Source organism: Molothrus aeneus, chromosome Z, assembly GCF_037042795.1.
Source record: "Molothrus aeneus isolate 106 chromosome Z, BPBGC_Maene_1.0, whole genome shotgun sequence".
Classification (NCBI taxonomy): Eukaryota; Metazoa; Chordata; class Aves; order Passeriformes; family Icteridae; genus Molothrus; species Molothrus aeneus.
This window is the reverse complement of record NC_089680.1, coordinates 66,418,528-66,428,611: the sequence shown is the minus strand read 5'-3', so window position 1 is coordinate 66,428,611 and position 10,084 is coordinate 66,418,528. Positions and strand designations below refer to the sequence as shown.

Here is a 10,084-nt window from a genome sequence, read left to right as displayed (position 1 = left end):
TTATTCAGTGCAGCTTGTACGTTCTCTTTGGAGAACTTGTCCAAAAGGATGTTGTGAGGGACAGTGTTAAAATCCAAAAAAACCAACATGCACTTTGGATGAAGCCTTCCCTTCATCCTATGGGCAGGTGACCTTAGCATAGAAGGATAGAAATTAGTTAAGCAGGATTTTCCCTTTCTGAATCCCTGTTGACTGTTCCTGAAGATTGTATTGCTCTTTTGACTGTCTTTCAGTGGTACCCAGTATGTTCTTCTCCATAACTTTCCCAAGTCCTTAGACCCACAGGTCTGTCATTCCCTGAGTCCTCCCCCACACCCTTTTGGGTAAATTGGAAAAACATAGTCAACTTCCAGTCGGTGGGGACCTCCCTAATCTCCCAAGACTTCTTGGATGATCAAGAGGGGTCATGTCATAACATCCACCAGTTCTACCAGTACCTTGTGATGAATCCCACCAAACTCCATGGACTTCTGAACATTCACCTCATACACAATTTTAGTGTCCAGGAATAGAACTTGACTGTTCCCACACTGGTGGTAGTGACTCATGGGACCAGGCCACACAGTTTGCTAAAAGGCCTGTCAGTTTACTAAAGACTGAAGCAAAAAAAAGAAGTTATTGAATACCTCTGCTTTTTATTCATCCCTATTAGTCAGGTGACCATCTTTAGCACATGTAAACTTTTGTAAGTTCTGCAAAAAATTAGCAACTATGTACAGAAGAAAGAAAACAAATTCAGAATTTCTATGGGGCATGAATTCCCCAGCTAGCTATTCAGGAGGCTAGCAGCTGGCATGGCACATACTGGCCAAGGTATTAGAATACTAGAAATTAGCTGCAGTGCATCCTGTCACTTCTCTTGCTTAAACTGGAGGGACATGAAAAATTATGACAGAAAATACAGAAGAGCAAAATGAGTAAAAATGAGATCTGAACTGATAATGTAAGGGAGGAAGGAAGGGGTTTGATTTATTTTACTCTTTTTGCTGAATGGCAGCACAAATATGGGCTACATTAATAGAAATCACATTTCTTTAGGCCCAGTGATCACTTGTTTTCTTCTTTAGGGATAAAGTTTGTTCCCTTTCATGGTTGCCATGTTTCAATAGGTAGATATTGGTGTTCCTAACCATTTAGAATGTACCTAACATGGTAATACTGAATAGCCAAAAAAACATTTGATGTAGATAGAAGCAGGTTAGGGTGCCATCATCTAATACTTTTTCTATTTTCCAATAACTGATTTTGTGTATCATTGGAACAGAGTGTAGGAATACTTGTGCAGATAAGAGTGTCAAACAGTCTCAGCTTATCTTAGTTGAAATATTCCACACAAAGCTGACATTGAGAGATTTCCCTGATGAATGACTAATATTAATAAAAATTAATAGTCAAGTCTGTGCTGGTTTGACTGGGGTTCAGGTAGTTTTCTTCACAGTGTCTAGTATAAGGTTTTGTGCTGAACAGAGATCTGATCATTCAGAGATGTTTTTGTTATTGCTGAGCAGGGATTGCACAGAGCCAAAGCCTTTCCTGCTTTTCACATCACCTTACTGGGAGGCTGGGAGGGGACATAGCCAGGACAGATGACCCCAAACTGACCAAAGGGATATTCCAGACTATATGGCATCACAGTCAGTATAAAGTGCGGAGAAGAAGGAAGGGTGGGATGTTTGGACTGATGGCGTTTGTGCTCCCAAGTCACCTTAGTGTGATAGGCTGTCCTCTGCTGGAAATGGCTCAACAACGGGAAGCAAGGAATTCATTCCTTGTGTTGGTTTGCTTGTGCGCAGGCCTTTTGCTTTCTCTGTTATAAACTGTCTGTATCTCAATGCATGAGTTTTGTAGTTTTTACCCTTCCAATTCTCTCCCTAGTCCTGCTGGCGGGGAGTGAGGGAGCAGCTGCCTGGCGCTGGGCTGCTGCGGGGGTTGAAGCACGGCAAATCCTACAAGGCAGTGGTGAGAAGTGGCAGTGGTGAACAGCAGACGAAGGCCCATCCGGGGCGCTCCGGGCACGGCGTCCCTCACTGCCAGCCCGGCCCGGCCCAGTCCTCGCCGCGCCCCGCCCCGGGCCCCGCTCCTCATTCGAGATTGGCCGCTGCCCTCCACCCTGGCTTCTGATTGGGCGGCGCGGGCGCTGCTGGCGGCGGGATTGGCCGCGGCGGAGGCGGCGGGCGGGAGGTGGTGGCAGGAGTGGGCGGGGTGAGTGCGGCTCCAGCCCCGGCCCGGCTCCGCAGGGCGCCCATAAAAGGGGGCGGGCGGGGGCCGGGGGCACCGGGTCGAGCCGCTGGTGGTCCTGGTGACGGTCGTTTGTGCTGTGGAGCAGCCGCCTTGCTCCATCCCTCCGGGACGGGCCTGCGGCCGAGGGCGGGGGCCTCAGCCGGTGGGTCAGGAGGCACGGCGGGCGGGCCGTGGCGGCCCCGCGAGTGCCCGTCCGTGAGGGGCCGGGGCCGTTTGTGGGCGCGGGGCAGCCAGCGGGGCGCGCAGCGGCAGAGCAAACATGGGCAGGTCTTCGGGGGCAAAGGGCTTGCAATTAGTTTCCTTTCTTTGTTGCTGGTTTGGTTTGTTCTTGTTTGGTTGGGGGTTTTTGTTGTGTTTTTTAGTTTTTCTCCCACACCACCGTGGCGGTGACTCAGTACCCTGGGGAAAGGGGAGGTCCTGGCCTGGGGTCTGCGCTGTGCTATCCGAGCACCCGCGGGTGTGAGGAGAGCCACTGGCCAAGGGACATCGCTGACATCGCTCCAGCGAGGTTGTGAAACACTCACACTTCTCTCTTTGCTTGAGGAGAGGATGTCCGAGCCAGCAGAGCAACCCTCAAACGCAGGGTCAGAGGGAACGTGCTTTGGGCCCAGAATCCAGGGGGGATTTGTCAGTGCCTTTTCTTCCGCACGAGTGAAATTAATTAACCTGTAGTTACACTGCCAGGGATGGTTCTTGCACCTGTAGGAAAGCAGCACCTCCTGCTGCACCTTTGGAAGTTCTCTTGAATGCTCGTGGCAGTGTTGGCTATGGTGGAGCTGAGTGTTCTCAGGATGCCCTGACCTGCTCATGGGCTTTACTGGGTACTGCTGGTCAATTAACACTGAAATATTTGGGTGACACAGCATATGAATCTCCGTGGTGCACAAAAACTTAGGAAGTTTATTCTAAGTTTAGAAGCTGTGTACTTTAGGGGATGTGTTTGAAAGCTTAGAGACTGTGTTTAGGTCCTCTTTATGTACTGTAACATATTCACCACATTTTTTTCAGTGTAGTTCTTGATCTGCATTTGTCTGTGCATATAGTTAAGCAGTTTAGAAGAATGACTTTTGATTGGATTTTTGCCACACTATCTAGAAAAAAATGTGTACTGTAGCAATGAAGAATGGTGTCAGACTGTTAGTGTTCTCTTTAATGCAGAAATGAAGAATACATACTTTATGGTTTGAAATTTCATTTGGGAGAAGTATGTTTATTTAAAATTGTGTGAGCAAATGTGCATAATAAAATAGGTTTTCTTGTAGCTGAGTCAGCGTCTCACAGAATTTATTTTTCTCTCACTCACTAAGAAAGGAAGAAGTCTGGAAAAAAGTTGTTCACAAAAATCTTTATTTTGAAGTTGCATTAAAATGCAGGATGAGAAAACTTCTGTGAAATAGGCCTGTTTTTAAAATTTCCTTTACTGGTAGAGTGAATGGCAGTGTAGTAAGGTGCAAGAGTTCCTGACAGATCAAAACCTCATCTAAGTAAGAAATACTCATGAATTGTTGCCTTGTTAAGATAACTGATCCTAGGAAGAGGTGTGCCTTTACAAAAGTAGTTTAGCATAGCAAGTGAAAAACACTGATGGGATGTACTGCATGACTTCCCCAAACACTGTAGTGGGTATTTATTGCAAAAAGTTGATCTGGCATTGTTACCATTTTTACACAGTAATCTCCTTGATGGCCCATAGTACTTGTTGAGCTGTGTTTGTTTTGATTCTTGGATTCTTAGGAAGGCTTGAATGAAACCAAAAGTATTACTGTGCTGTACAGCAGTAGGGCTGTTTTTGGGGCAGGCAGGTGGTTGCGGGATGAGTCACGTTTATTTGGCATCTTAGGTAATTGGAGGTGTGGATGTTGTTTGGAGATGTGACCATATAACTTACCATTCTCTCAAGGCTTGTCCTAATAGTATTTTGAATAGTATTTTGAAAAATAGGGAGAAAAAATTGGTTTTAATTAATTTAATTCACTGATACAGTAATAAGCCCCCTGCATTTTAGTGGCTATGTGTATGAATCCAATAGAGCCTACTTCAGTTGCAGTGGTGCTTCAGCAATCCTGTATCTCTATGTTTAATAGTGTACGTTTATAGGTTCTAAAGGGCTACTTTGCATTTATTTCAGTTGGAAAATATGTTTAAAGACTTCAGTTACTACTGTGCAATAAACGCTCAAGTTACAGAAACAGCTTCAAATGTGGAATAAGCAGATAAACCCTGACTACTAGAGAAGGACAATGAGCTCATCTCAGCCTTCTGTTCAGAACATCCATGGATAGGGGGCACTGTGGTTGTCCCTAAAGGACACACTCACCTGAACCAGTGTCTGGAACTTCAGCTTCTGTGGTTTTGATAGCCTGGACTCAAACAAAACTCACCATGCAGTTTATTAAGGGAATGTCCTGAAGCTCTTGTAGTGGTGCTGTGCACATTTAATTGGGGGGCAGTTATTTGAGGTGTCAAGGTGCAAAATGCAGTAATTCTTACAAGAGCCTAAGTTGTCATACAGGCCACACCTGGCTGTCTGTTTATGTGGAGCAGGGCAATGACTTATTTATATGGGAAATTGAGGTAATTATTGATGAGCTCGTAGTAATGAGTGCAATACTGTGCTAGGATGACAGAGTGGATGGTCATGTAAATTGCTAAATGCTCATGTGTTGTGATGGGGAAAAAATACTTATAAATTCTGCTGCTAATGGCATTAATCATTCTGAGTAGTTTTAAAACAGCTTTTCAAATTTGATTAATTTACAGTGTGATGTTTTTATACTAAATCCTTATCAACATTTCAGGTAACTAAATATGTGAGTGTGGAAGCAGAGAGAATTCCATGTGGCACATGTCTGTGTGTCCTTAAAAATTATTAAAACAGAATCTGAAAAGTTTGTGTTTCAGATTCTGAAGTCCCCTGTGATTTTTATGTATTGCTGTAACATCGTCAATATCTCTCTGCTAGAAGCAAAGCAGGGAAAAGAAAATTCAAGATCATAACAAATTTGAGATTTAAATTATGCCGTTAGTTGATACTGTAGAAAAGTGTAATACAAAGAAGTGATTGTGAGGATTGTGGATTATTTCTTAGGAGATTAGTGATAATTGGTTATACCAAAGTTTCCTATCATGTCAGCTTAGTGTCAGAATGTTCCAAAACATTCAAGAGAAGTTTCCCTAACCCAGGTGCTTTTAAACAGTAGCAAAATCTGCCTTTTGTTTTGGTGGTGCTATAGTCAACTTCATATGTTAAATAGATCTTTATTCATTATGTGTCTGGTGAATCAGATATTTATTGTTTGGAGCTTAAAAAAATTGTGGTGTAGGGTTCTGAGAGTACTGTCAGGATCCTGCAGCAGTATTTTTGAGGCCTAAAATTTGGCTCCTAGGTAATGGATCTGTAATATGCTTCCAGGATTGTAATAAAGTGCTTTAAGTGCAAAGTAGTGTCTTTTAAAAGGAGATGACAAAAAAAAAATAAAATACTTGTACCACACCAAGTAAACCCAGTGCAATTTCATACAGCATATTAATTGTGTAACCTTTCAAACATTTTTGAAAAGAAAAGAAGTGTAAAAGTAATAAAAATTGTGATTTATCTTCTGTGTGAAAACAAGCAAATAGTTATAGGTAGTCACGTTGTAGCACCAGTAGTTTGGAGGAAAAAAACCCCAGATTTTCCACTCCATCCAAAAGTAGGTATGTAGGACTGTGATTCCAGCCTGGGGGCAGAATAAATATCTGAAATTCTGGAGCTTTGGTTAGGGAAATGACTGTGGAGCTGGTAAGGACCTCAAACTTGTCAGGCATTCCTCTTTCCCAGCCCTTCCTCCCAGTGATTCTTCACCCGATGTTTGTTTGTTTGAATACTTTTCTTTGGGCTGTGTTTCTGATGGATATTTTTCAGCCTCCCCAGGCAATCTGTTTGAGGGATACAGTATCCTTACAGGTAGAAACATTTCCCTTGTGTCATTTCCATGTATTGTTTCTATGTGTCAGGGAAAAGAGTGATCTTTTTTGAAGCATGGTGTTTTAAAACTGTATGCAGAGCATAAGATCTGATTTACATTGTTGGTCAGGATACAAGTGTTACTTTTCCTGTCCTGTAGTTTTCACTCTAATGCAGCTCTGTGTGTTGCTATTTGCCAAAACAGAGGGAAGCAATGATTTGACTTCTGTCTATTGTGGTCCTCTATAATCCTCCACTGTCCTTCTGCTTAGCTGAACATTGCCAGTTGCTCCCCCTTTAGTAATTCCCTCAGTTGTTTTATCCTACTTGACAATAATCTCTCATGCTTCTCTTTTTGAGAATGATTTTACTTCTTCACAGGTTTATTGGAATCACTTCAGATTCTGTTTCATGACACTTCAGGTGAACTCTCCTGTCTGTTGATTGGATCAGAGGCTTTTGTTACCCTTGAATCCAAGATAAAGAATTAAGTTTATGAAAGAAGAAGAGTTTGAAGTGCTGAGACCTCACTGTTCTTCAGGGAAAAAAAACCAACAAACAAAACAAAACACCTCTAAACTTTGAAAAAAAGGTTTAAAAGTTGCTTTTACTGCTTCTGATAATAAGGCTTGATTACATGTTTTAGGTTAATTTTGCATTAATAAAGACAGTTATAGAAGATTATAGCAATGTGAAAACACATCTTCTGGTCTTCTAGTCTGATGAATTATATCTCTCCATCATGTAAGAATTTCCAGGGCCTGCACTTCCACCTTGGGATTCTTTTGTCATTTCTAGTTGCTGTGTTTATCAGGAGGAAAGGAAGTGATTGTTCTGGTTTCTTAAAGTGTTTTGGGGTCATCTGCACTGACAAAAGTAAAAGTGTATCTGTTCTGCTCAAAGTGTAGACAGCTCTTTTCATTTTGTTGATTATTCGCTTCTATTTGAAGTGTTTCACCTCCAGAGACATGCTTCCTCCTCTGGGAAGCTTATAATCAGAACTAAAATAAGAATATGAGATGTGAAAGTCAGAAGAGAGGAGAGATATGGAGGTGGGGGGTTAGTGTCTGAATTTCTGTATGTCTTCCAACAAGTAGTGGGTAAAAATCGCTACTTCTGCACCCTTAGTTTAGTACACCTACTTAAAATTACTTAAAAAAACTTGTGATATTGGGGAAGGAGGGAGATAAGAAAGCTTGCCTGATGATTAGCAGCACATAATAGTGTTCTGTATTAACAGAATAGATTGCTACAGGGACAACTGGAGAAGTTAGGCTTTTTATTCTCAAAATGCTAGCTTTCTGTGGGAGGATAGGGCTTGCTGTTACTTGGTTAGTACATGGCATACACATTGTCCTCATCTTTAAAAGCTTTTAGTACTGCAGTTGTTTAATCTTCCCTCTTGAGATTTAATGTGTAATTTCTGCTGAAGCTGTTAGGATAAAAGCTGTAAAACTGATTATTACAGTGGTAAGGCAAAGCTGTCAGTTTATCAGATCAAACAGAGGATTGAGGATTTTCATCAGGGGAGATGAAAACGATGCATTCAAACTATTTACAGTAATGTGTAAGAAAGTAAAGGCAACTGGGCTGAAGTCAGAGCAAGTCAGTATAAAAATCCTGGAAATAATGCAGGAGTTGTGTATAGCACTGAAGCAGATAGACCCTCAGAAAATGGTGTAAAATCAGTAATGGAATGGCTCAGTTGTGCCACCTGAGCTGCGCTAATGCAACAGCCTGCTGAGCTTCTTGAAAATGAAGACAGACTCTCAAAGAAAAAGATTTGTCAGAGCTGAGTAAGTTAATGCAGGCTGCTTTAGAGCCTGACAGCCAACCATTGCAGTGACACATGAAGCTGCATCAGAGCAAGCCACCCTAACTGGCTCCTTGGCTGAAGTCAGCAGATCGCAAACATCAGTCTAGGAGGATTCTGTGCTCTCATGTTGGTCAGAAGAGCCTGGATGAGAGGAGCTGTGCAGGATCTTCAGCTCTAGGAGGATGTTTAAGGACAGAAAGGAACTGCCTCAAGTTGGTTATTTGTAGCAACCTGCCTATTCAGACACCTCTGTATGGAAGGTGATGGCTGGGCTCCACTTATTAAGGGAGTTCTGGACTTGAAGAATTTTTGTCTCTTTTGTGACAAAAATTTGTGACTTGTCCTGTGAATATATCCAATGCATTTCTTTTAGAGCAACCACTGATACTTTCCTGTATACACTTAATTCGCTCTTGTTTGTATAGGGGCAGCACTTGCTCCATTTCAAGTCTGGCAAAATTTTTTCGTAATTTGGGTAGAGTCGTGAATTGTTTATGATGTTTATAGGAGGTCATTATTATGATTTGGAGTATACGGACAATGTCCAAAATAGTAATCAACTTCTTTCTTTTAGCCTTCATGTTGACTAATGCTTTGGTAAATGCAGAAATTTAATTATTTGTAAAACTAATAGTAATATGTGTAATATTAATAGACTGTCATAATTCAGAACTTCAGTTTTGCATTTATGGCACAAATTGCATGCAAAACTGCAGGCTTTTAGGGAAATGCAAAACAGAAACCATTTAGTGTTTAAATGGGAGGAAGCTGCTCTTTATTTGCTGGTGATCATTTGCCTCTTTTGGGAAGAGTCTCAGATCAGTATCAGAATATTTTGATATGATCATGGTTTTTGGAGGTCTATTTTTTTAAAAATGTAATGTGAGAGGTAAAAAAACACAACTAAACAATATTCTAATTTAAAAATAAATCTGTAGTGGACCAGCGTGACAACTTAGAGAATTTGGGCTACAGGCTACTTGCAGCCTCAGACAGAGAGAGGGAACTAGATTGAGTAAAAAAATTGACTTAGTGGCATCTGTAGCTCAAAGGAGAGTTCAAAATGACCTGTTAGGCTGATGAAAAGACAATGCCTGGAAAGTATGTCCCTGAAGCATATTCCATTTGTCAGTGTACTTGTAGCTGATACTGCTTATGAAGATAATTGCTGCTGTGCTCTCAAATATCATAGTGAGGAGACTTAAGTCATTTCTAAATCAGAGAGTTTGAGGAAGGAAGGTAGAATGGATTGGATCCATAAGAAAAATATTTGATTTTTGCTTATCATCCAGTGTACAGTTTTAAGCTGTGATAGAGCTAAATTTCTACACGAGAGTTTGCATGGGATAATGTTCTGTTTGACTGAAAACAGTGTTGAAAACATAGGGATGTTTCTGTAATTGCTAGCTAAGCCCTTTTCTGCTTCTTACTCCACCTTTGAGAAGGTTGGGGGTGCACAAGGAGCTGGAGGGGACACAGCCAGGACAGTTGACCCCAACTGACCAGAGGCTTATTCGAGACCATGTGGCATCACGCTCAGCTGGTTGGGGACGAAGGTTGGCCAGGCTGCTGTGACTTCGTAACTGTCTGAGCATTGTTGGGTTGCTGGTGAGCAACTAGGGGTTATTTGTGTTATCCATTTTTCCTTGCTTTTATGTCTTTGTCTTCTTATTTATTGTTTCCCTAAAAACCCTCAAATTCCAAAACACTCTTTATCTTTTTCACTTTTACCCTTCTTAGTCTCTCTCCAAATTGACTGGGTTGGAGAGTGAGTGACCACCTGTGTGGTGCTTAGCTGCCTACCGGGGTTAGACTCTGGTATATGGTTTTCTGAGGCTGAGATTAATACCAGACCGCAAAAGTAAATTTTAACTGAATATTCTTTGCTTTGAGTATTAATCTGCTAGTGTATGTAGTCTGAAGCTTGTAAGCATTGTAAAAAAAATTAAATAATTTCAGTGTTAATCTGCCCATAGAGGCAAGAGAAGGAAATTGTGACAGTAGTATGTTGTTTCACTTATTTAAATTGAAATTTTCCTCTTATTTTTGGGATTATTGTGTGCCTTCGTTCTGTTAACTGA

The 10,084-nt window shown here is 41.6% G+C and overlaps 1 protein-coding gene across 1 annotated transcript in view; it reads left to right on the top strand.

Moving 5' to 3' along the window:
* Nucleotides 1-2,261: 2,261 nt before the first annotated feature.
* Nucleotides 2,262-10,084, top strand: part of PJA2 (praja ring finger ubiquitin ligase 2) — a 32,904-nt gene continuing 25,081 nt past the window's right edge. The window contains 1 exon segment of the mRNA XM_066569074.1: nucleotides 2,262-2,383. The gene's annotated coding sequence lies outside the window, so the exon portion shown is untranslated.